General features: G+C 39.1%; 1 long non-coding RNA gene across 1 annotated transcript in view; it reads left to right on the forward strand.

Annotated features, from left to right (window-relative positions):
* LOC121382726 overlaps nucleotides 1-18,938 on the forward strand; it is a 64,475-nt gene extending 45,537 nt beyond the window's left edge. Inside the window, exon 3 of the long non-coding RNA XR_005959212.1 lies at nucleotides 18,832-18,938. This is a non-coding gene — a long non-coding RNA (uncharacterized LOC121382726). The remainder of the gene's footprint in view (nucleotides 1-18,831) is intronic.
* The last annotated feature ends 8,562 nt before the right edge of the window (nucleotides 18,939-27,500 follow it).

A 27,500-nucleotide genomic window follows, 5' to 3' on the forward strand; every position in this document is an offset into this window, starting at 1 on the left:
TTGCTCGATGTCGACATTATGTTATGTTACTTTACTTTAATGTAAAACAATCACGAGCAAGAAGGTTCTACGTCTGTTATGCTAAAACACATTTGTTCAGTCGTGTCGCCATCAAGGGACTAACATTATGATGCAGGAATGCTTGATTCTGTAATCGTATCGTGACAAGAGCTCAACCTGCTATCTGTGCAATATCCATTATGATAAAGCTGCTTCATCCAAGAGGTTTTCTTCGTGATCTGGCAAATCAAACTTGCTCGCTGATCCCACCACACAGAGACTGGTCGTCTTGCTCATTAATTTTGTGTAACTCAGTCATCAGAATAAATAGAATAGTAAAATATTTGAACATTCATCAATGAAATAAGTGTCAGCATTCTAGTGCCCAGTTTGCTAATTTGGAAACCATTTCTGAATAATATCGATGGATATATGCTTGCACCCATGCGGAGTTCTGATGTGGGACTCCTATTTGAAGAACTGTTGCCAATGGGAGAATATCAAACCGTGATTTGAGATAACCATTAATGTCTTCTGACAATGTATAATTAGGAGTATGTATGTGTTTGGAGGTGTGTGAGTGTTCGTGTGTGTGTGTGTGTGTGTGTCTGTGTGTGTATGTGTGTGTGTGTGTGTGTGTGTGTGCGCGCGCGCGCGCGCGTGCGCGTGTCTGTGTGTGTGTGTATTGATATATATATATATATATATATATATATATATATATATATATATATATATATATATATATATATATATATATATAGTCTATGTATGTCGAGGTCGATTGCATACATATATATTAACGCAGTGGCGCAGGGGATAATTAAATCCTTTCTGGCCTCACAAATTGTCCCATGCCGTTGCTGGGACTCGAACCTATGGCACGGAATCTTCTTAACTATTGAGGCATCCATCCATGTGTGTGTGTGTGTGTGTGTGTGTGTGTGTGTGTGTGTGTGTTTATATAGATTATATATATCGGGTTTATCTAGAAGCTACATATATATTAATATACTAGCACACGAGATAAAATCCTTTTTTGGCATTACAATTGTTTTTTTGCTGAGACTCGAACCTATGGTCAATTCGCGAGCAACTCTCAGACTACCACAATAACCATTCGGCCATCAAGCCATTCTTCAAAAAAGTGTGTGTGTGTGTGTGTGTGTGTGTGTGTGTGTGTAAGTATATTTATGTGTGTGTGTGTTTTGTATGTGTATGTATGTATAAGTATATATATATATATATATATATGTGTGTGTGTGTGTGTGTGTGTGTGTGTGTGTGTGTGTGTGTACACATGTACGTGTTTGTATGTATGTATTGCATGTCTGTGCATGTACGTTGGCATATATGTGTGCACTGCATAAAAAGAAAAACATTTCTAAAGGGCAAATATTTGACTTATTTTATTATTTTCATTAACGTACTGTCTTGGCTTAATGCACATTTCGTGCAATGCTTAATATACTGTAGACTAGACAATGAATTACGCCAACGTTTTGTTCCACGGTAGCAAACATAACCGGTGAATTAGCTTTCAGCGTCTTAACATCTCCACCTGAAACGTCTTACGGGTTAATGCACCTTTGGCAGAATAATTGTTTCCAGTGGTCACCGCATTTCGCAATAAACCCGAGCACCCTTTTATGCTTGGCACACGACGACGCGAGTGCATGTCGATAAACAATTAGCATGTAGAGAAAGACTGGCACTTCAATCTCGGTGTGAAGAAAAGCATGACCATCGCCTCCATGGCATCAACTCCTCGGTGTTCCCGGCGTGCAACGCAAGGTGTTTTTCCGTGCGTCATGGACGGGCCCCTTACATCACACGCCGCATCACAGCGAGTTATTTAGTCGAACTCAATTATCCATGATAATGCAAGCCTTGATTGCATTTGCGTCCCACACGGTTCCTTGATATTCACGTCAGATTCTTCATCACAATTTGATGCTGCACTGAAGTGCACGGATTGTCTCTTTTTTCGCCCAAATTCTAAAACCGTTCGCAACACGGTAAGATTGGACACGACAGAAAATCAAACTTATGCAATTAACTTGGGGAAAAAAGCCCACACTGTAACATGAGTGCGTGCGTTAAAATGAACGTGTCCTGCCGGGTGTCTTGCTGAAGTACATAGTGTCATTGATTTTTTTTTAATTAAATAACTAACAGTTTTAAAGGCTGTTTTCCTCGGGTTTGTTACATCGTGACATTTGATGGTGTCCTTTGGTACTGAATATTCACGAGTTTGTTAATGCTGTTGGTGTGTTTGTGCATTAGTTTATTCAGATCCCAGATAGTGACAACTGAAATCATTTGTCTTGCAGAATTGCATCATGGCACGTCGACGCCAGCATGCGTAGTATGCGTAGCATGTAATTTAAGTGATACCTTAATTGTCCGTTTGGCTTGTTTTGTTTTGTTTCTTTGTTGTTGGTTTTCTGTTTGTATATGCTTTCTTTATGTCTAGTGGGGTGGGGTGTTGTTGAGTTCCTGCTGTTGGGGGGGGGGGGGGGATTGGGAGTCCTCTTTTTTTGTTTTTCTTCTTATTATTATTTTCAATTTATAAAAAAAATCTCATCGGCCTTAAAGCCATTGACCCTACGTTCAGAGGTACGTAGCTTTTCTGTTTCGTATAGAGTGCATTTTCAACTAGTCGTAACAACAGGACGACCATAAACACATAAGATTTGTCAAAATTGATAATTTAAGCAAAATGTTATGTGTAACTTAGCGGTAAGACAAAAAACCTCCAACAGCTAAATACATTTGGCATTGCCTGAAAACCAAGGTGGGTACTGGTTTGTTTCCCAGTTTCGATTCCTACTCCTACAGCCAGGTTTTACGGCTCAGTGTGGAGCATTGGAGCCACCAGGGGTTCCCTAAAGGCAAAATGCTCAACAGCCCGCTACCCCTTTAAAACCGTACTGTCGTGTAACCGCCTTAAAACAATAACCGCTAGGCTTTAATAAGCTGTGTGTGGCGATCGACGTTTGGTAGTACATGTAATAGTAATACATTTTGAAAGTTAACAGTACACTGGTATTCACGCCTATAGTAGGTGAAACATTTCGTCATTCCTCTGACAAAGGTTGATTCCACTATTTTTTCATTTTATTTCAACTTATTTTCGTGCTTATATTCAATTAAGGTTCAAGCACGTTGTCCTGAGCACACACCTCAGCTATTTGGGCTGTCTGTCCAGGACAGTTGATTAGTTGTTAGTTGGTTAGTGGTTAGTGAGAGAGGAGAGGGTGTAGTTGCCTTACACCTACCCACTGAGCCATTAAGAACTCACTCTGGGTTGGAACCGGTACCGGGCTGCGAACGCTGTACCTACCAGCCTGTATTCCGATGGCTTAACCACTGCGCCATCGAGGCCGGTTGATTCCGCTAACTCTCCGATCCTATATCGACTTTCATCTTACTAACAACTAGTCATTATAGAGTGTATATTACCAAATCAAATCCCATAGACGACAATAGTAACATACGTGGCTAAACCTCTTACCTGCAGCGTATCGACCGACATAAACACCACGGATATAAATACTACCACCCATCACCCTTAAAGTGAATCAGAAAAATATTCGGGGTCAAGCTGCTCATTTTTGAGTTAACGGGTAGCGTCTATGACTACCCTAGTTCCGCACAAAATTTTAGTATATTTCTAATAGATACCCCATAAATGTTTCAAGCACAAGGCGACTTGACACAGTGATACTAGATGAAATAAATTGAATACAAGTTTTGCCCTGATGAAACTAATGGTTTTTTTTTTTTTAACCAACACACTCCCATTTATCACCAATGACAGAATTGTCACGTGTGGTGTTAACTTCTCTATCTAAAGTTGTGTGCATCGCGAAGTTTGACACAGCCGGAAGTTATTTGGTTTAGTATTACCTTAAACCCTCTCTTGGGCAGACAGTCCAGATATCCGAGGTGTCTGCCCATGGTAATGTGCTTGAACCTTAATTGCACATAATCACGGAACACGAGTCAAAAATGAAACTTTCGAACAGCACATCTGCATTATAAACAAAAGAGATAAATAACACGGATGGGTTGTGTAATAAATATAGAATGTAATGCGTGTGGTATCCTTTGTGTTTTTATCTGAACTAAACCTTGTCTGATTCAGTTCACAGATTTCATAATGTATGCTGAATGGAAAAAAAATAAATAAAGCGTCGCTTATCTGAACTTTCCGAAATCAACTCTTTTAATTTAGCAAGACAGAAACACGAATACATCACGCAGAACGTACAAACACTGGGACGTTCTCCAACGGCGTAAAGTAAAGTTTAGAAAAACAAAACAAAAAACAAACAAAAAAACCACCCAACATTTCCAGCTGAAATCTTTCAACACGTGTTATTGTCCCTCTTCATAGTGGCGTTAAATGGGAACTAAATGTCAGCAAGAAAAATTACTCTTGTTTCTAACCAATAATTAAATCCGAAGGAACTGATGCTTATATCCGTATATCATGTCTTGTCTTAACTGAAAAATCAAGAAACCATCAGGAAAACATCTTGTGATCTAGGATTTCTGTTTGGTGTTTGGCTGCTTTCCTGGCTGACTGCCTGACAAGTAGCGTACTGGAAGGTTGCGTTCGTTTCGGGTTGGGTGGTTTAATGTCCTTTTTTTTTTCGCTTCGTGAATGAATGGCGCAGACATTCTTAGGTATACAGGTATGTTACGAGCACGGGCTTATATGAGATGGCGCTTTATTGTTGGGGAGGAAGAATTTGCCTTGAAATGTTTAGGGTGGTCTAACTTTCCGGATAAGCATTATATTTATTATTATGAAGCATAAAATAAAAACAAATTTAGAAAACCCAATCACATGGTAGCAACTTAACTCATCTCAAGCATTATGCAACCAATATCTCCCCATTCTCACACCTGCGCGCCAAAGAATATCAAGGGAATCACTTTTTCTTTGTGGTTTGGATTTGCTGTTTGTGGTGGAAGGAAAGAAGGAAATCGTTTATTTAACGACGCACTCAACACATTTTATTTACGGTTATATGGTCGGACATATGGTTAAGGACCACACAGATATTGAGGGAGGAAACCCGCTGTCGCCACTTCATGGGCTACTGTTTTCGATTAGCAGCAAGGGATATTTTAGACATGATAGCACATACCACGGCCTTTGATGTACCAGTTGTGGTGTACTGGCTGGAGCGAGAAATATTCCAATGGGCCCACTGACGCGGATTGATCCCAAACAGACCGCGCACCAAGCGAACGCTTTACCACTGGGTTGTTTGTGGTGGTGTTTGTTGTGGGGGTTTTTTTTTGTGGATTTTTGTTTGTTTGTTTGTTCTTCTTGTTCTTGTATTTTTGAGGGCTGGGTGGGTTGGTTTGTTTGGGGTGGTTTTGTTGTTTTTTTAGTTTAGTTTTTTTTGTTGTTGTTGTTTTGGGGGGGAGTTGTTTCAGTGGTGTGCGTTTTTGTAGTTTTTTGTGGGTTGGGGTTTTTGTTGTTGTTGTTTGGGGGGGGGGGAGTTGTTTCAGTGGTGTGTGTTTTTCTTGTTTTTTGTGGGTTGGGGTTTTTGTTGTTGTTGTTGGGGCCTTGGCGGGAGTTAGGCTGTGAGAGGTATTTGTATTGTTGCTGTCGTTTTTGTCTGTTATCGTAAGAAAAACGTTTTAGACTCCTGCAAAAGTTAGAGTGATATATATATATATACATTTTTTTTATTTTTTTTTTAAAGACGCACACAATTTAATATTCTAAGCAAGAAACATTAATAATAATAATAACTAACTAACCGTACTCCGTTTCAGCACATACACCGAGAGAGTTGCGTCGGTTCTTGAGAATGAGCTTACGGTTGATTTAACAAAGTTGATTAAACAGCGTAATTCGAATTGTGTTGATTATCCGGGAAGTGTCCCTTTCGAAGTGTGTTGATGCGTAAAACCATATTTTTCTGGTGAATTAGAAGACGTCACTCAGAATTGGCGACCTCCAACTAACCACAACTCTACTTACGTCTTTATAGCCACTGAAGGCTCGAACACGTCCAGCCCAATCACTCTGCGAATTATCGGTGAACTCTGGTTCCCGTAAAATATGTCAAACATTGCAGATTGACGCACGTAGCCCAGTGGTAAAGCGCTCGCTAGATGTGCGGTCGATCTGGTATCGAGCTTCGTCGATGGGCCCATTGGGCTATTTCTCGTCAGTCAGTACACCACGACTGGTATATCAAAGGTCGTGGTATGTGCTATCCTGTCTGTGGGATGGTGCATATAAAAGATCCCTTGCTACTAATGGGAAAATGTAGCAGGTTTCCTCTCCATGACTGTGTCAAAAATGACCATATGTTTGACATCCAATAGCTGATGATTAATAAATCAATGTGCTCAAGTGGTGTCGTTAAACAAAACAAACTTCATATTATCGCAGACAATGACGGTTTCAGTGGATTGCTTAAATTAAAACTCCCTTTGCCATGGTCTTTAATATACCAGTTGTGGGGCTCTAGTTGGGACGGTGGGAATTTACGATTGTATAGGAACATGATGTATGGTTCTTGTTTGTGACGAGTTACAGGTTTTATCGCAACTAGACTTCAGTTTTCCATGTATCCCCATGGAAAAAAGTTTCCTGCTGATGATATTGCATACGATATATGTTTAACAGTAATGAAGAAAATTCAGATCGGTTTTGGGTTTTTTTTTATAAGAAATTATTTATTGGTCTTTCGTCAACATTATACGATGATTTACAAACGTATGAGTTGTCCCATACCAGTAACACATTTCAAACGTTTACAAACTTTACAATTGGTCTGAGAACATTTTATTTGGGTCGTAGGAACGTTTTTATGAGTATAGCGAGTCCTTTGCCAGTATATCGATTCGCCTTCTATATATCACGAGTGCCAAGGGTTTATGATGTGTGTTTGTGAAGTAGTGGGTTTTTAAAAAAATAATAATGCCTATATTAAATTAACTAAAATGAATTTGTATATGCATGTAGTTATTATTATTACAACTCTTAATTAGTTCGGTTCTCTCGAACACAAACAGGTAATTCATCTACACTCAGATGGTATAAAATTACTATTTATATAGTCATTATAGAAATGAGAATTTTATTTCCATTATGTAAAACTATTTATCATATCTAGCACTTCTAGTACAATCAAAGTATGTGATATGTTTCAGATTACATACTTTAAGAATTTGATAACTTTGCAAATTAGATGTAAAGTAATCGAGGTCACGGCACTAGGTTTATTGACATTTAAGCAAACGTACTAGGATGACACTCCATAACTGACGTATGCATTCATAGTCATCAAATAAAAACATTTTAATAGCAATTTTACACTGAAAGCTACCCAGCGTTCAGAAAATAAAAAAACGTTAAGCACTAGTTTATTTCTATGTAAGAATATCCAAATGACGTCATTCGATGTCATTTTCATTCAGACAGACACCGCGTCACATATTCTTACGTCTTTTGAATACCGGGTAATGGCCAAATGGAATTAAAGTTGCGTATATACTTTACAAAAACACGTTGCATTAAGCTTGAAATTATATGATAAAGAGGATATTACCCTCGTGTGTTTCGGTATCATCAATATCATATATAGGAATAAAAATAATGTATTTGCTAGAGGCTCGCATAATACTATTTTTATTCCTAATATATGATATTCACGATACCGAAACACACGAGGGTAATAACCTCTATATATCGTAAGTTAAACACGTCCAGTGCATTGCTTGGAAATACGTATCCGCGCACATTTGTGAACACATGTTGCTACACTATTTCATTGTCAATGATGTAAAAATAGAAGAAAACAAACGGAGCATTTCTCGTTTAACGTAACAACATTATATTCCGAATATCAGCAAAGAAGAGTATTTTCTTGGAATGCTGGAATTGTTCTTCTTGCTTTGATGTAGATCATGGTGGCGAAGGAAGCAGGGCTCGTTCACAGAAACGCACATTAGGACTGGCATATTGCTCATTATAGGGGCGAGAGGGTCAAGATGAACAACGATACTGATGTCAAATGCAATGTCTTTGTAGCGATCGTAACTTGTCTGTGGTTAATAGCACTTTTTTTGACGATTGAAGAGATGTATTAGAAAGAGTAACCTACGTTTGCTGTATTGTAAGATGTTTTCGACTAATACAATTTTGTATCACATATCACAAGTAATACATATTAAATATATGATGCGCTGTCGGTTTAGGATCAATCTTCGTCAATGGGCCTTTCGGGCTATTACTCTTTCCTGCCACGACTGGTATATCAGAGGCCGTGGTATGTACTACCCTGTCTGTGGGATGGTGCATATAACAGATCACTTGTTACTAATGGGAAAATGTAGCGGGTTTCCTCACTAAGACTACATGTCAAAATGACCAAATGTTTGACACCCAATAGCCGATGATTAATAAATTAATGTGCTCTAGTGGTGTTGTTAATCAAAACACACTTTAACTTTTCGTGTTTAGAATATCAGTGTCTGTGTATTGAGTGTGTTTTTGATCGTCCTAATATTTGTAAGTAGCCCAAACTGGATTTGGTATCACAATAATTTTGTATGTACTAAAATATATATGGTGGCGAAGGAATATTAAAACATAAAATGACATTTGACCTAATAGAAAAGCCAGGGCGATCTGAAACACATTTAATACACATCTGTTAATATTTTATATAGAAAAATATATTTAATAAGTATGTAATTACAATCGTTAAAAAGTCTCTGTTGGTCGATATTATTTCAAGCATTGCTGAAAACTCAGGATAGTCCCTTTAATAAAATGTCACCGTCTGTATATATGAGAGCAGGACGTAGCCCAGTGGTAAAGCATTCGCTTGGTGCGCGGTTGGTGTGGGATTGATCCCGTCGGTGGGCCCATTGGGCTATTTCTCGTTCCAGCCAGTGCACCACAACTGGTATACTAAAGGCCGTGGTATGTGCTATCCTGTCTGTGGGATGGTGCATATAAAAGATCCAAATAATACAAACTTAATTTGACCTCCTGTGAGTGTTAATATTAATATTATAGTTTCCCTAATAACGATAAGCTAAAATTATATATACATGTTATTAATATGGGCAAAGAAGAGACAATATTAAATGTCATTACAATAAAAGTTTAATACGAAAAGAATGAACTTTTATTGTCTGAGTTTAAAACGTCTTTTATTAACATTATAAGTACCCATGCATTTTATAGCTGATTAACAACTAATGGTGTGTGGGTTTTTTTACAACCATTGTCTTATGCTTTATGAAAAGTAGCATTGATAAACAAAACGAAAAAAACCCCACCGAAATAACAAATTTATCGTCATTTCTCAGAATGATAAATGAAATCTAAATCGAATATGCCATTATTAATGCACCTCTATTACAGCGTATTATGAGTAGCATCAAAGACGAACTAAGCACTTGATAGCTTTGCGCAAATTCCACAAAGAGTTATAGCCCATCGTTCATGTATAACCATCGATCACAGGACTTCGATCGAATTCTGTGAAACATTTTTTTATTTTTGGTTCACATGTCATATGTTCACTATGTTTCAATACCGCTCGTATGATTAACTGATCGCAGACATGCAGGCAATTTAATCGCAACTATTAAACGATTCACCAACCGGCTCAGTGCGTTGCGCTTAAACGGTTAAACGGCTCTTAGAAATGCAAGATGCGTGCATTGCGTATTTTCGGATCCTCGTTACCAATTACTCTCCAACAGTAATAGGACAATGATGCTAAGTAACCGGTTTTGGGGAGTTTTTCGTGACTGTAGAAAAGTAATTTCGAACGTAATGTCTATTACGGATGATGAAAAGGATGGGAAAAAAAGACGTCATTAGAATTTGCCTGACACAAATTAATTTTTTGTATATTGTTTTGTGAATATACCCAATTAAGGTTCAAGCACGCTGTTCAGGACAGTGGGTTAGTGGTTAGTGGGTAACAAATATGTGCAGTGGTTTTACATCACCACCCCCCCCCCCCCCCCCCCCCATCGTTAATTAAAACTCGCTCTTGGTGGGAGCCCGTACCGGATGTGAACCCATACCTACCAGCGTTAACTCTGACGGTTTAACCGGGGCTAGTCCGACGCAAATCAGAAAGAAAGAAACAAATGTTTTCTTTAACGACGCACTCAGCACATTATATTCACGGTTATATGGCGTCAGACATATGGTTAAGGACCACACAGATATTGAGAGAGGAAACCCGCTGTCGCCACTTCATGGGCTACTCTTTTCCATTAGCAGCAAGGGATCTTTTATATGCACCATCCCACAGACAGGGTGATACATACCACGGCCTTTGATATACCAGTCGTGGTGCACTGGCTGGAACGAGAAATAGCCCAATGGGCCCACCGACGGGGATCGATCCTACACTGACCGCGCATCAAGCGAGCGCTCTACCACCGGGCTACGTCTCGCCCCAGAGTCTTCTGTCTCATAGGTCGATTTGCAATTTAATATCATTACTTTCCTTGTGCATCGTCTTGTTCCCAGCAGTCCACGCATTAATAATGTAGATACATACATATGTATATGTGTGTGTGTGTGTGTGTGTGTGTGTGAGTGTGTGTGTGTGTGTGAGTGTGTATATATATATATATATATATATATATATATATATATATATATATATATATATATCATGTGCGTATTTTAAATATTTATGTACGTCGTTCATATAATGGAAAAGGATGAAAGTGTGTTGTTGTTGTGTGTTTTTTGCGTGAGAGAAAGATAAATGGATAGCTACATTGATTAGATATGGAGAGAGAGAGAGAGAGAGAGAGAGAGAGAGAGAGGGGGGGGGGGTGAGGGAGGGAGAGGCGGGGATGAAGAGGGGGTTGGGGGGGGGGGGTGAGGTGTGGTTTGCAAGCCAGTACCCTAAAGTATTATATTATGTTGTTTTATTATTTTTATGTACACAACCCATGTTTTACCCTTGGCATGTGTTGTTCTAATTGTAAACAAGGGGCTGGCAATAAAACTTGTAAAAAAAAAATAATAATAATAAAAAAATAAAAAAAAATCATTACGGAGTAAAAGCAGCCGAAGCTCTGATTGGTAGCAACATGTGAAGTGTTTATTTCTGCAAATGTTATTTATTTCTTATAAAGTCATATGCATTAAATGTTATTAAGAAAACAGAAGCTCTACTGAAACCACCCAAAATGAGGTTTGCAAGTAAAGACATTCTGAAAATGCATTAAAGTGTTAAGTTAATATTATGAGCTGAAGTGTTAAACATCCTCTTTTTTGTGTGCTTTTTTTTTTTTTTTTTTTTTTTTTTTTTGTTGTTGCTTTCTTTGCACAGTATATCATGTAGCATGAGCATGGGCGTAAACCATACTTATTAATCATAATGTGACTGCATGAGTGCGTGCCACCAAGTTTCAATCAGACTTCAATCAGTGTTGTGCGGGTTTAGACTTTTAACCAGTTATGTGACTGGAAATCCTACAGGCAAAGTATAAAAGATGAATCGACCTGGGCCTAATTCACTATAACTCTTACAACTTTGCGATATCGCAGTGCATTTGCAAAGAGACATGCACGGATGATGCGATATTGCTCAAAGCCCAAGGCCCGATTTCACAAAACATTCTGTAAGCCTAGTTTTGCGCGTAAACGTAAATCTACGACAAAACCACAATTCTGATTACCATCATAGTACAACAACTATAGTTAAAAGTATACGTAGTTCATGTTCTTTGGTCCTTAAAATGCTCCATTTTTCGTAATGATGTAATTTCAAGCGTGAAATAGATGTCAAACACGTGTAAATGAATATCCGGTATAACTGCTAGTTGCAGACGTAAACTCGTGATGTTTAGCGAATTAAGCTCCAAAGCCCAATTTTGCAAAGCATCGTAAACCTAGTTTTGCACGTAAACGTAAACAACCATTCTTGTTATTATTATAGTTAGAAATACACATATTTCATTTTGTTTTGTCCTGAAAATACTCCATCTTCCATAATGATGTAATTAATTTGTCTGCCTGAAATAGATGCCAAACATATGTAAACGCATGGCCGGCACAACTGCTAGTCGCAGACGTAAACTTTCGATGCTTTGTGAAATTGGCTCCAACCAGTGAAAATGTACACTTTTATTTTGATTAATCTACAAATTTGTAACACATTTGTAAAGTTGCAATAGAATGAAACAAGACTTAAAGTGTGTCGTTGAAACGTGAAAATGCATTTTAAAATAGACTGGACCTCGTCTGCATAACCAGATGTATGTGTATTTTTGAAAATACGAACAGTAAGACATACAGAGACTTTTTAACGACTGTAATTACATATCAAAAATATTTTTTCTGCATAAAATTTTAGTGGCTGTATATTAAACGTGTTTCTGATCGTTCTAGAACTTTTACTAGGTTAAATTTTATTTTATTTCCTAAAATAATTTTAAAATCCAGTTTTGGCTTCTTACAAATATTAAGACGATCAGAAACACATTGAATATACAGACACTCATATTCTAAACCAGAAAATATATTTAATGCGTATTTTTAGACGTTAAAATATTTTTTTAGTCAGACTTCGTGTTTTGAATTTACCATAGTTTGATACCCAATAGCCGATGTATTTTTCGTGCTGGGGTGTCGTTAAACATTCATTCATTCATTCATTCATTATTAGTCAGAAACATCATACAATGCATGAAACTCAGGACAGTCTCTTTAAACTAAGAGAGCTTTGTGATAGTGGTAGTCCTCCTATAGACGAACCACCTGACAGTTATTCATGGGTGCAGTCATTATTTTATGAAAACACGTCCTTCAGACTTTTCCTCGTGCAGAGATATGAATTTAAAGACGTTAATGATTTTATCGGCCGGATTCTCTTATTACCGTCATTTGCATTTATCAGGGAAACGTGAACGACATCCAATTCGATTCTGTCGTTTCCGGTATGATCAAACCCATCGCGCAATTTTGAAAGTCGCCCTAAAAAAGACAGTTTAATGCCTTCCATCTGCATTTATAACGAAACGTATAGTCTCTTTCCGTTCCAGAAATGCGGAGGTTGACATACGTAGAGACATGCTGTCACCCTTTCGTACCATTTTCACGTAAACACAAACGCCTTTTGACAACCCGATAGAACATATAAAAGAGGTCCGTTTTCCGACAGACATTAAAACCAATATACTGCAGATTGCTTGGTAATTCAATACGAGACGCCGTTGTTATTACCGTGGCATATCAATGTAATTTGCGTCCTTGGAATTAAACAGTGCCAAACGTAAACTTAAAGGTGCATTTTCAAAATTAAATAAAATAAAATTACATTACATTAAATAAAAATAATAATAATAAAACAAACATATACATAAATTAGTGGATGGATGGATGCATGGATGGATGGATGGATGGATGGGTGAATGGATGGATGCATCGATAGATATATGCATTTTTCAAAATTATATTAAATTAAATTAATAAAACAAAATAAAATAAAACAAACATATATATAAATTAATTAATGGATGAATGGATGGGTAGATGGGTGGGTGCATGGATAGGTAGATAGATAGAGAGAGAGAGAGAGAGAGAGAGAGAGAGAGAGAGAGAGAGAGAGAGAGAGAGAGAGAGAGAGAGAGAGAGAGAGAGAGAGAGAGAGAGAGAGAGAGAGAGAGAGAGAGAGAGAGAGAGAGAGAGAGGTGGTTTGGGTAGGTAGGTAAGTAGGTTGGTAGATAAATAGATAGATAAGTAACCCAGCACCAAAAATTAAAATGGTTTGTTGCCGTGTAAGAGAGAGAGAGAGAGAGAGAGAGAGAGAGAGAGAGAGAGAGAGAGAGAGAGAGAGAGAGAGAGAGAGAGAGAGAGAGAGAGAGAGAGAGAGAGAGAGAGAGAGGTGGGTTTGGGTAGATAGATAGATAGATAGATAGATAGATAGATAGATAGATAGATGGATGGATGGATAAATAACCCAGCACCAAAAATTAAAATGTTTTGTTGCCGTGTAAAGTAATCCAGGTTCTTAGCAATATATCCTTTGCCGTATCAACTCTATGGGCAGGTCTCTGACCTGGTATAATTATGACCAGTAATTTACGATTTTTCATCAAGATAGTTTTTTTAAAAAACACGTGTTGATCGTAAAAACACAACAACACGAGTTTGTTAAGTTGTAATTGTTTTTGTATTCCGCATGACGTGATGGGGATGTGACAATCGGTGTTTAACCCTACTCTGCAATTGTGTTTTGTCACATCTTGTCAGTTATAACGTTGTAGTCATAACACCATTTAGAGACCTGCTTGTCGACGGTTCTTTATTAACTTGAATACCTCTAACCCGGGATTCAACTTCGTTTCGTTCAATTTTTAAACACTTCTTCTTTAACCATCTCGCCAAAATGCCTCATTCAATCTCGCGTTTCATCGTCGTAGATTCCGCCACGATGTTCAATGAAGTTCTCAGGGGAGGTAATTCACGCAGCGATTGGCGTTTTAAGTGGAGTTTTATTGATATTGGTCTCATAACGGCCCTTCCCTTCACTGATCTTTCAATATTGTAGCAGTTATTGCGAAGAAGACATCCAATTTCACACTCCGCTTCAAGTATATTGAAGAGACTTTATTGGCAAGTAAAATGCTAGGATGAGGTTTTTTCTGTTGCAATTTGAGACGTGTCGCTTTTTTGTGTTTGCCTACGCTTTTCTGGAAAGGAATAACAAGAGAAAATTTATGAACCAATATATTTGAAAACAAAATCTTATTAGCACGGGCTGTTTTTTCCAAAACAAAAATATTTTGCTTAGAGTTATTTCCCGTGTTATCACGTGCAGGTTCTAAACTAGTTTTGGATTCAACAGGTACAACGATGCTCAGACTCACCGTTCTCGCTTGTTGCTCGGTCGGTCTAGGATCGATCCCCGTCGGTGGACCCATGGGACTATTTCTTTTTCCAGCCAGTGCACCACGACTGGTATATCAAACGCCGTGGTTGGTGCTATCCTATCTGTGGGATGGTGCATATAAAAGATTCCTTGCTACTAATGGAACAAAATGTAGCGGGTTTCCTTGCTAAGACTATGTATGTCAAAATTACCAAGTGTTTGACATGCAATAACCGATGATTAATATAATTGATGTTTTCTTGTGATGCCGTTAAACGAAACAAACTTTAACTTTTAAGTTTAATTACTTTTAAAGGGGGGGATGTAGTTCAGTAGTAGAACGCTCGCTTGTTGTTCGATGGCCCATCTGATCAATCGTCCTGGTTTCTTCAACGGAGCCACCCTGGCTGCTACAGAAAATGATGTGGTGTGTGTGCTTTAGTACTTTAATAACAACGGGGTCTCATGTGTCGGTGGTGTAGTGGTTAATACATCGGACTTAAGGCTGGTACATAGGTACTGGGTTCGCCATTCGAGATCGACTCCCACCCAGAGCGAGTTTAACGATTCAGAGGGTAGGTGTGAGACCACTACACCGATTTTTCTCTCACTAAACCATAACAATTTTATTAATTTCAAGTTATTTTCGTGCTTATTATCCAATTAAGGTTCAAGCACGCTGTCCTGGGCACACACACCTCAGCTATCTCGGCTGTATACCCAGGACACAGGGTTAGTTGTTAGTGAGAGAGAAGAGATCTTACACCTACCCACTGAGTCCTCAAAACTCGCTCTGGTTGGGAGCCCGTACTGGGCTTCGAACCCAGTACCTACCAACCATATGTCCGATGGCTTAACCACGACACCACCCAGGCCGGTAAAAAAAACACCCATAACCACTAACCCACTGTCCTGGACAGATAATCCAGATAATTGAGATGTGTGCCAACGACAGCGTGTTTGAACTTTAAATGAATAAAAGCACGAATATAACTTTATTTTTGACAACACATGGTTGTTTACACACGTACGTGTGTTAACAATTTCAAGACATACTACTGGATGCTCCTAGGTGATGACCAGGTCACCAGTGTCATGCATCCAATGAAAACAACACAGTGGAAATAGATTACACTGTGACGTATAGTTAATCTGACATTTATGGGTCTGTGACGCGTAAGTTAGCTACAAGTGCAACGGCTGTAAATAACTTTCAGTCGAAAAAGATGTAAAAATGTCCTTAAAACCTGGTTTTTGAAGATATGTAAGAAATAGAATAATACATTTGTGTCCGTTAGATACCATTTATCTCACAACTCGTTTTTTGAAAACGTATCAAACTCGTTTTCGCTCGTTAGATACATTTTAAAACAATTCGTTGTGAGATAAACGGTATCTAACGGCCACTCATGTATTATTCTCTATATATATATATATATGAATGGATGAAAAACGGCTCGTCCTCAAGTTAGTTATGCAATATTGCTACGCAAGTGTTATCAGTATCTCGAGCGTGCACCTTTAAAACAAAATCAATGCATTGACAAACAATGCAGATTATTCTATCCATGCAGTGCACAGCCGATTCATTATATTATTGATTGATTCACGCTCTGTTAAACATATTTATTAAAATATACAACAGCGCCGTCCCAGACCTACCTGCATTATATATTAGCACGAAAGACATATTTCGTTTTCGTTGCTGCGATGTTGTTAAATGTTCAGCCACTGGTGTGTTATTGTTGTTGTTTATTTGCACTGTTGTTACTGCTCTCATTACTGTGGTGGTGGTGTTATTGTTGCTACTGATGTGGTTAGTCGTGGTGAATGTAGAGGTGATTATTATGATGATGATGATGGTGTTAGTCCCGTTGTTGTCATTGTTGCTGTTGTGGCTGTTGTTGTTATTGTTGCTGCTGTTATTATTGTTTTTATTGTTGCTGCTGCTGTTGTTGTTGATGCTGCTGCTGCTGCTGTTGTTGCTGCTGCTGTTGTTATTGTTGTTGCTGTTTTTGTTGTTGTTGTTGTTGTTGCTGCTGCTGTTGTTGTTATTGTTGCTGCCGTTGTTGCTACTGCTATTGTTATTGTTGTTGTTGATGCTGCTGCTGCTGTTGTTGTTGTTATTGTTGCTGCCGTTGTTGCTACTGCTATTGTTATTGTTGTTGTTGATGCTGCTGCTGCTGTTGTTGTTAGTCACCGGCCTCTTTGCGAAGTGGTTAAACCATCGGACTACTAGCTGGTAGGTACAGGGTTCGTACCCCGGTACCGGCACACACCCAGAGCGAGTTCTTAAGGGCTTAGTGGGTAGGTGTAAGACCACTACACCCTCTTCTCTCTCACTAACCACTAACCAACTAACAACTAACCCACTGTCCTGGACAGACAGCCCAGATAGCTATGGTGTGTGCCCAGGACAGCGTGCTTGAACTTAAATTGGATATAAGCACGGAAATAAGTTGAAATGAAATGATGTTAGTCGTTGTGGAGTTGAATATTATTATATTTGTGGTGGTTGCTGTTGTTGTCGTTGCTGCTGCTGCTGCTGCTGCTGCTCTTGTTAGTGGTGGTGGAAGACATGATAGTGGGTGTTACTGTTGCTGACGATGTTACTGTTAGTGGTGGTGGTGGTTGTTGTTGTAGTATAGTAATCGGGTCTGTTGTTGTCGTTGTTGTTGCTAGTGTTGTCTTTATTATTGCTGTTGCTGCTGCTGCTGATGTTGTTGTCAATGCTGGTGCAGGTGATTATCATGATGATAGTAGGGGGTAGTGATCGTTGTGGTAGTATAGTAATTAGTCTGTTGCTGTTGTTGTTGTTGTTAAAGCAATATAAAATACAAAGATCAACGGCAACAACAACCGATGCACTGGAAACATCGGTAGCTTGTCCTTCGCATATACCCAGTCATATTTCCTTAAATAATTAATAGTTTCACAAACAAATTTCACTGGTTAACAAATCCATTAAGGGGCATTTTGTGCTCTATTGGACACGTTTATTAAAAATACAGTGGCCACTCACTATAAAGGCGCAATTACGTTATGGCGTGCAACAAACACCTGTGTTATTTTATTTATTTTATAGTGTTCCCATTAGGATACATTCATTTTTTGTTATTCTTCTATGTTATCGTATGTTATTCTAAGGTAGTCAGGGCGATTGATATTAGCAAGTGAAGACTGAGTTATTAATCGGAATGGCGATGGGTGATATGATTGCTTTGAAAGATAATAGATAGGAGAAGACAGACAGAGAAACCGACACACACCACACACTAACTAGAGAGGAGAGACGATGAAGGCGACAGAGAGGACTGAAAGAGAGCGCTTGCGGACTCACTCTACTCTATCGGAATGGACTCTCTCCCGGAGCCAGAAGAAGAGCTCGGAGAGAGGCGGGGGGGGGTGACAAGGACGGTATGACGGAGGAGAGACGGAGGGCCTTGAGAGGGGCGTGATAGATAGAGAGGGAGGAGGAGAGAGATTGGAACATGTGAGACAGAGAGGGAGCGAGGGAGGGGGAGGGGGGAGAGAACAAAGAAGTGACACAGAGTGCCAGAGAGGAGAGGATCGGAGAGAGGGAGTCTGTGCCTCTCGAGAGAGAGACGTGAGAGGAGGAGGAAGGCTCGGGAGGAGAGAGGAGGAGAGAGCGATCCGAGGAGGAGAGTGGGAGAGAGAGAGGACCGAGGACGCGAGGGCCTCTTAAGTCCGCTTCATTGGTTATCTTCCGGAGGAGACGGAGAAGAGAGAGAGAGAAGTTTGAGAGATTAGAGAGAGTTTAGAGAGACGCCCTTATGTTTTAATACAGTCTAAGTTATAGACTAGGGTTATATAATATATAGATAGATAGATAGATAGATAGATAGATAGATAGAGATAGATAGATATACCTGCCTCATTCGAAGGCTAATTTAATACGTATTTTCAGTTTTAGGTAAATCATTATTGGTTACCCTGGCACTGTCTAATGGTCTGGGGACAAGAAAAAAAGAAGAAAAAAAAAGAAGATATATATTAATAAAGCACCAAGCTGGGGGGGGGGGGGGGGGGGGGGGGGGGGGGGGGGGGGGGGGGGGGGGGGGGGGGGGGGGATCATTATTGGTTTCTTTGAAATGAAATGTTCATCATTTGATTAAAACCTGTACTTTGTTAATGTCTTGTTGGCATATTTTAACGTTTGAAAATGTTTGATTGGACTGACATTAAAGAACAAGAAATAAGAACAGGTTCCGATTAATCTTGTTTCAGTGTCATTCTCGTGATAATTTGCATCGTTATCCATGCTTAAGACATGAGTTAGTGCCTATTAGTGGAAATAAAAATGGATAAGTCTTCAGATGTTGGGGATCAAACACAGGTACAAATAGCTCATAGGGTGTTTCTATGCATAAAAAACAAACAAAACCCCCAGCCAACAACGTGATTCTTATTTTATCTAGTGCTACACGGCAGGTTTATCAAATTAAAAGGTATGTGCTATCCTGTGGTCACGTGATGTATATTGTCTTGTAATGACTGAGACAGTAAGTGTGTGTGACACTCTCTCTCTCCCTCTCTCTCTCTCTCTCTCTCTCTCTCTCTCTCTCTCTCTCTCTCTCTCTCTCTCTCTCTCTCTCTCTCTCTCTCTCTCTCTCTCTCTCTCTCTCTCTCTCTCTCTCTCTCTCTCTCTCTCTCTCTCTCTCTCTCTCTCTCTCTCTCTCTCTCTGTCTCTCTCTCTCTCTCTCTCTCTCTCTCTCTCTCTCTCTCTCTCTCTCTCTCTCTCTCTCTCTGTCTCTCTCTCTCTGTCTCTCTCTCTGTCTCTCTCTCTCTCTGTCTCTCTCTCTGTCTCTGTCTCTGTCTCTCTGTTCTCTCTCTGTCTCTCTCTCTCTCCTCTCTTCTCTCTCTCTCTCTCTCTCTCTCTCTCTCTCTCTCTCTCTCCTCTCTGTCTCTCTCTCTCTCTCTCTCTCTCTCTCTCTCTCTCTCTCTCTCTCTCTCTCTCTCTCTCTCTCTCTCCATCCATCCATCCATCCATCTATCCATGTATATATCTATCCATCTATCCATGAATATATCTATCTATCTATCTATCTATCTATATTTATCATCTATCTATCTATCTATCTATCTATCTATCTATCTATCTATCTATCTGTCTATCTATATATATATATATATATATATATATATATATATATATATATATATATATATATATATATAAATATATCCATCACATACACACATATTAACTTAATAGCCTTTGAATTAGACAGGTAACAAGATAGCTGCAATTGAGTCCTAATTAAAGGTGTACTAATAAGGTTGCATTAATGCGGCTTCCCGCCAAAGTCACTTATTAACTTTTGGTTTAAAATGTAACAATTATACCTTTATATATCCATAAAACATTAAAACCAACTAATTTAATTTAATAGAAGATATTTTTAATTGGAGAAATCTTTACAAATGTTAGATTGAATTGTGCGCGTTCATTTGAGACGAACATTCTGTAACGTTATTCCAGGAGGGCATTGTCAAACAGTTTGCTGCCTTTGTACAACTCATCTGTCTCTGGCGGCCCTATCTGGTTGCCAACAGACATCTTGCCAGATTGTGTGTTTTCCATGATTTCATAACATTTGTTATGACGTGATAAAGAAGGAATCTAGACAGGAACCAGATTATTTGATACAGACAGGAATTTATTCGTGGTGAAAGCGACTTTCTTTCCATGCAGGCTCGTAGGACGGATTTTTCAAAGTGTGTGTGTGTGGGGTGGGGGGGGGGGGGGGAGGGGGCATTTTCATGGTTCTATCGTCAGGTTTCCGTATTAGCATTATAAGACATTTTAAAGTCCCGAAATAAAAACTGGCGAAAAAAGGTGGGAGGCTAGGCCTGCCATGGAGTACAATTTTGACATTTCCAAGTTTATTTATCTGCGAGTGATTTATCTGTGGGACAGATTAATTTGTAAACAACTTAAAACAGTTTAAAACTAGGTCAGACAGTTAAAACAAAGATCATTTAAAAAAAAAAAAAAAACCCAGTATTTTACTGAAAAGAATGAATGAATGTTTAACAAAGCCCCAGCACATTTACTGAAAAGAAATACGCTCTCTATAGACATTAGGGCTGATAATAAGACATAAGATGTGGTGTATTTTATCAAACTGTCGGGTTGCGGCAAACAATATGTTGGAAACGGTTGATCTAATAGTCACTGATTAAACACGGTTATCCATCAACTATTTTTTTTTATCTCGGTTCTTGATAAGTCGAATTGAAATACATTTATTTATAGTCAGGATCAGTCCATATTCATTTGAGGGTATTGAGGATTTTCAAACATTCCTTCAATGAATGAATATTGTTAATGAATAAGGTCACGATGTTCCAAAACCCCAATTTCAAAATAACCGACCTTGGCCATAAAAAAAAGTCTCGGTGTTCCTAAATTTGGGATTCCTTCACAATCTTTCCATTTGTGTCTGACATGATTTCTTCGACTGCTGCCTTTGTCAGCTTATTGAGCGACAACACGGAGCGTCTTTTAACAAGAATCTAATGACGACTTCCACGAAATGACCCGGCTATTGAAAATGTTCTAACTTGTTAGTTTGACAGCTTCGATTTATAAGGCAATTTTACGCAGACGTTCAGCGAACGACTGGATTTCAAGGTTTCAATCTGAAAGTAAACAACCATTCGAAAAAAAGAGAAGAAAACGCAGAGAGGAGAAAGAAAAACGAATGTCTTTCGGACACCTCAGTATTGTTACTGGCCTCGGTGGCGCAGTGGTTAAGCCATCGGACTACAGTCTAGTAGGTACAGGGTTCGCAACCCGGTACCGGCTCCCACCGAGAGCGAGTTCTTAATCTTAAGGGCTCAATGGGTAAGTGTAAGGCCACTACACCCTCTTCTCTTTCACTAACAACTAACAACACAACTAACCTACTGTCCTGGACAGACAGCCCAGATAGCTGAGGTGTGTGTCCAGGACAGCGTGCCTGAATCTTAGTTGGATATAAGCACGAAAATAAATTGAAATGAAATGAATGAAATAAAATCAGCATTGTTTAGGGACCGGCCTCGGTGGCGTCGTGGTTAAGCCATCGAACATTTAATATATACATGTTGTATTTATTTATGTATTATATTGATATTGTAAATAAAAAAGATTTAAAAAAAACTATCGAACATAAGGCTGGTAGGTACAGGGTTCGCAGCCCGGTACCAGTCCCCAACCCAGAGAGAGCTTTAACGATTCATTGGGTAGGTGTATGGCCACTACACACTCTTCTCTCTCACTAACAACTAACAGACAACCCAGATAGCTGAGGTGTGTGCCCAGGGTAGCGTGCTTGAACTTTAATTGGATATAAGCACAAAAATAGGTTGAAATGAAATAAAATTGTTTATGGATTGGATATTAGGTACCAAGCTTATTGTAACTGTGACAGTTAACGAAGAACCCCGTGTCCGTAGTTTTAGCTAGTTTGTCATATTAAAAGCAAGAGGTCTTTTATATACGTCTTTCCTTATACAGAAAGAAAGAAAGAAATTTTTTATTTAACGACACACTCAACACATTTTATTTACGATTATTTGGCGTCAGATACAGATTTTGAGAGGAAACCCGCTGTCGCCACTACATGGGCTACTCTTTCCGATTAGCAGAAAGCGATCTTTTATATTTGCGCTTCCCACAGGCAGGATAGCACAAACCATGGCCTATGTTGAACCAGTTATGGATCAGTGGTCGGTGCAAGTGGTTTACACCTACTCATTGAGCCTTGCGGAGCACTCACTCAGGGTTTGGAGTCGGTATCTGGATTAAAAATCCCATGCCTCGACTGGGATCCGAACCCAGTACCTACCAGCCTGTAGACCGATGGCCTAACCACGACGCCACCGAGGCCGGTTTTCCTTATACAGAGTAGCGTAAATCAGGGATTTGTCATTAAATTCCATAGCAAGACCGTTCATACGTTGAGGATATCTAGATACAACAGTTGCATCATACGTATTGTAGAATGCTTAAAAGCTAGTCGTTAATTTACTTCTAGCTTTTGTTATACAGTTTATAAATTTGAACTGCACAATTATTGGTAATTTATTAAAGTAGTTTTATATTGCGAATTCCTGGATCAACGCGGATCTTGCAATAAAATTATTTTTAAAACACACGTACGCACAAACACGCACAAACACACGCATACTAGGTGTTTTGCATTGCAGTTACTGTTGCCTGTTGAACAACTCTTTGCTATATTTTCACTTGACAAGAAATTTCGCTAATCAAACTTTTGAAAACGAAATGTTCCCTAATACACGCACGCAAACCCTCACACACACGATAACAAACACGTGTGTATATAAACACAAACACACATACGCGCGCGCGCACGCACGCACGCACACACACATTGTTTTATACTACAATTACTGTTGCCTGTTGGTGGTTATTGTATACGTTTGCAATTTGTAGGAATTGATCAAGACAAACTGTATGCAAATTTAATTATATACTCTTGTTTTTCTACTTCTAAATGCAACTGTCAGGATATCACATTATTAATGTAGGATATCAATATATTGAAGTGTTTTCAACCTAGATTATGGAAAACTGTGGCCTTCGTGGTGAATATCAAATTCATATGATCGTGTTGACAATATAGTTACCAGGAGATAGATTTACAGATAATGTCAATGTATTCGTGCTAATGGTTTCTGAAGAAAACACCGAAGTGGTGCAAAGAACAAAGAAAAACAATGATGTGTTTTGCGTTTGTGTGTGTCTCTCTCTCTCTCTCTCTCTCTCTCTCTCTCTCTCTCTCTCTCTCTCTCTCTCTCTCTCTCTCTCTCTCTCTCTCTCTCTCTCTCTCTCTCTCGCTCTCTCTTTTGTCTGTCCCCTCTCTCTTTGTTCTCTCTCTCTCTCTCTCTCTCTCTCTCTCTCTCTCTCTCTCTCTCTCTCTCTCTCTCTCCACCACATAGACTACTTCTATCGACGCATCTAATTTTGGTTCAAAGACGCCTGTCGTGGGCACACTGATCAATCCATCCTGTTGGGTCCTGTCAGTTATTCTTTAGCTTGCTGGTAGCATTTCATTCTCGTTACGTCTCTCCTTGGTTCAACCACGCCTGTCGGGTACAGACTGATCAGTCCATCCTGTTGGGTCCTGTCAGTTATTCTTTAGCTTGCCGATAGCATTTCATTTTCGTTACGTCGGTCCTATTAGGAACATCAATTAAACTTCAAAGGGAGGTTTACACTGGATTAATTCAATCCACTTGTTGTTCAGTCAAAGGGAGAGTCACTTGAGACTAAGGGCATTATAACTACTAATTAAAACAGATTTATCCAGGAAATATCCCGCATTGTCCGCATTGCAACAAACTCCCTGCAGTCAATAGTGTTATACAAAAAAACCCAAGAAATATTCCAAAACCCGCGCACCGCATTCACCTTACCACGAGGGACAAATATCTGGTCAGAGGGTTCGCAAATGTTGATCAGGGTGTCTCTTTGGGGAGCCAAACATTCCCTTTAGGGAGCAAAACTACTCTGTCCATTGATGACCATGATCATAATAGCAGTATCACCACTGGTGTTGACCCTCTGTGTTTCGTGCTTGACAAACACTGGCGCTGCGTTGTATCAAAATGTATATTAAATCTTGCAAATGAGCTTGTTAAAAAAATGGACCAAAATCACTGGGCAGTGATGAACTAGGACAATAATTGATTATTCTGCGACAAAAGATAACTGATGATTTTTATAATATCATATGCTACCATGCAATTTATAGCTTATTATTTGATTTTGTGTCAAATATATTTTCTGCTATCTGTTACACAACTCTGTGTTTAATGGACTGACAAGGTAGCTGCAAACATACAACGAATGCTAGGTGTTATTGTTGATTCAGAATTATAAGAATCATGTCCCGAAGTATTCAAACTCAAAACAGCTTATCGATCATGTGAGTAATGTTGAAAACTACATATTAGATTTGTTTTTGTTTTTGTTTTTTTGATTGCACATTAATAACTTCGATTGTCGCAACCTGGATATTTCTTACAATCGGGCAATATTTTTAATTTAGTTTTTGCTTTTGAAATGTAGTTTTGGTGTTGTTGTTGTTGTTGCTCTCTCCTCCCCCCCCCCCCCCTCTCTTTCTCTCTTTCTCTCTCTCTCTCTCTCTCTCTCTCTCTCTCTCTCTCTCTCTCTCTCTCTCTCTCTCTCTCTCTCTCTCTCTCTCTCTCTCTCTTCTGACTCTCTCATATTCAATATTTACAATATTCAGGGTTTTTTCATATTTAGCAATTCAAATGTTCCGTTTTTATCACATTTAACAATTCAAATGTTTCGGTTGTCTCATGTTTTAACCATTCATATCTGGTTTTCTCTTTTTTAAAACTTAATGTGTTTTAACTTACTTGTCTTGAACGTTCTTGTCTTCATATTTTCTCAAATTTAATGTTTTAAATGTTTGGTTTTCTCATATTTAACATCTGCATTCGTCGTTATTCAAGTCTGTACCAAGCGTGCTCCAAATATATATCTTGGAATGTATGTGTTGCTTAATGATAGCAAACTGCGTCCTGAAAATATCAGGAAGTCTGTGTATACCTCTGAGAGAATATGAATTACGGTGTTCTAGTATTAGTTTGTTTTAAGCGAAAGCGAACGTAAGCGAACGTTAGCGAACCCGTTAGTCCCGCTGTTGTCATTCATTTGAGTGTGAAGTAAAACGGCCAGTCTAACGTACATTTTCCTTCTCCATACGATGGGCGAGACTTAGCCCAGTGGTAAAGCGTTCGCTTGATGCGCGGTCGGTCTAGGATCGATCCCTGTCGGTGAACCCATTGGGCTGTTTCTTGCTCCAGCCAGTGCACCATGACTTGTATATCAAAGGCTGTGGTATGTGCTATCCTGTTTGTGGGATGGTGCATATAAAAGATTCCTTGCTGCTAATCTAAAAGAGTAGCCCATGAAGTGGCGACAGCGGGTTTCTTCTCTCAATATATGTGTGTGGTCCTTAACCATATGTCTGAAGCCATATAACCGTAAATAAAATATGTTGAGTGCGTTTCCTTCCTTCCTTTCTCCATACGACTTAACGTTGTATACTGATTCTTACAAATCACTGTTGGTAGTATTATAATTGATTGCTAAACACCGGCATCGGTGGCACAGTAGTTAAGCCATCGGACTACAGGCTGGTAGGTACAGGCTTCACAGCTCGGTACTGACTCCAGCCCAGAGCGAGTTCTTTAGGGCTTAGTGGGTAGGTTTAAGGCCACTACATCCTGTTCTCTCTCACAAACCACTAACCAACTAACAACTAACCCACTGTCATGAGTTGCGTGTGTCCAGGACAGCGTGCTTGAACCTTAATTAGATATAAGCACGAAAATAAGTTGAAATGCAAAAAACAAAGGTTGCTAAACATTATGTTTGAAGGTATGTGCAGCATTGGTTAAACGATTTTTATAAATATATATTCAAGTGCTCTTTAGCCATTTGTGTTCATAGTTTCTGATGTCTTGAGACAATTTGTTTGTTTGGATGGTTGCTTGGTAGTTAGTTTTTTCTGTTGCAAAGATTAGCTTTAAATAAATAACATGAAGAAGAATACTACTGCTACTTGAAGTTAGCATAATGTTAAAATGGACTTTTCAATTATTTTCCCATGCTCTACATTTCTGACATTGATTAAAATGAAATAATGCCTTGCGTGAGACCTGCCTTCTGTTGTTTCTCATTCGCTGTCATCGTGGATAACCTAATCACCGTGCCTGCTCGATTAACGTGCAATAACTCTCTTTTTTTCTTAATAACCGCAACTCAACTTCACTGCACTGACTTCCAGTTGTGGACGTCCTTTCTTACATACCTTTCAATTCGCGTCCTCCACGCGCACCACACTTCCGACCGCCTACCGCGTCTGTGCACAAACTTACGGTACTCTTTTTTAGCATCATCTCACCGTGCTTGAACGACACTCTGCTTAAAATCAATACGGCAAAGCATCAAAGAACGTCGATGAAAATATAACAGAGCGGGTGCTCCCAGGTGCATGGACAATGTTCTGATTTGCCAGACCGAAAAGAGACGACGACGAAATGTTTTCTTTTGATGCCGTGTTTACGCTTCTTCTTCTTTTTCTTTTTCTTCTTCTTCTATGAGAAGACTTTTTGACAGATATTTATTTGTCTGACAATTAATCAGAATATCCTGTGGGGAAATGTCGGTTTCTTTAATATGCCAATCGTTGTGTCACTTTCGCTTTATCGTCTGAGACGTTGATGGTGGTTCGGGCATGTGGACAGTCTCCTGTGTTTGAGGAAGGGAACGAGTGTTCCTTCTAGGATAAGCTAACGGATGCGCTGACACAACGTGGATTCGTCCACATGGAAAAGGAAAGGTTACTAGAGAAGCAGCGGCTTGTTCTGCACCTGTTTGAGTCACTTGCCACGTGAGTACCTGTCTTTATAATTAACTCGCACACCCTAGGGACCATGTAAAATGTCCAGTATTAAGAGGTATACGGTTTAGAGAGGTTACGTTGCTTACTGAATTTTAAAAAAGGACCGCAACAAATGTCTGGTTTT

Source organism: Gigantopelta aegis, chromosome 10, assembly GCF_016097555.1.
Source record: "Gigantopelta aegis isolate Gae_Host chromosome 10, Gae_host_genome, whole genome shotgun sequence".
Lineage (NCBI taxonomy): Eukaryota > Metazoa > Mollusca > Gastropoda > Neomphalida > Peltospiridae > Gigantopelta > Gigantopelta aegis.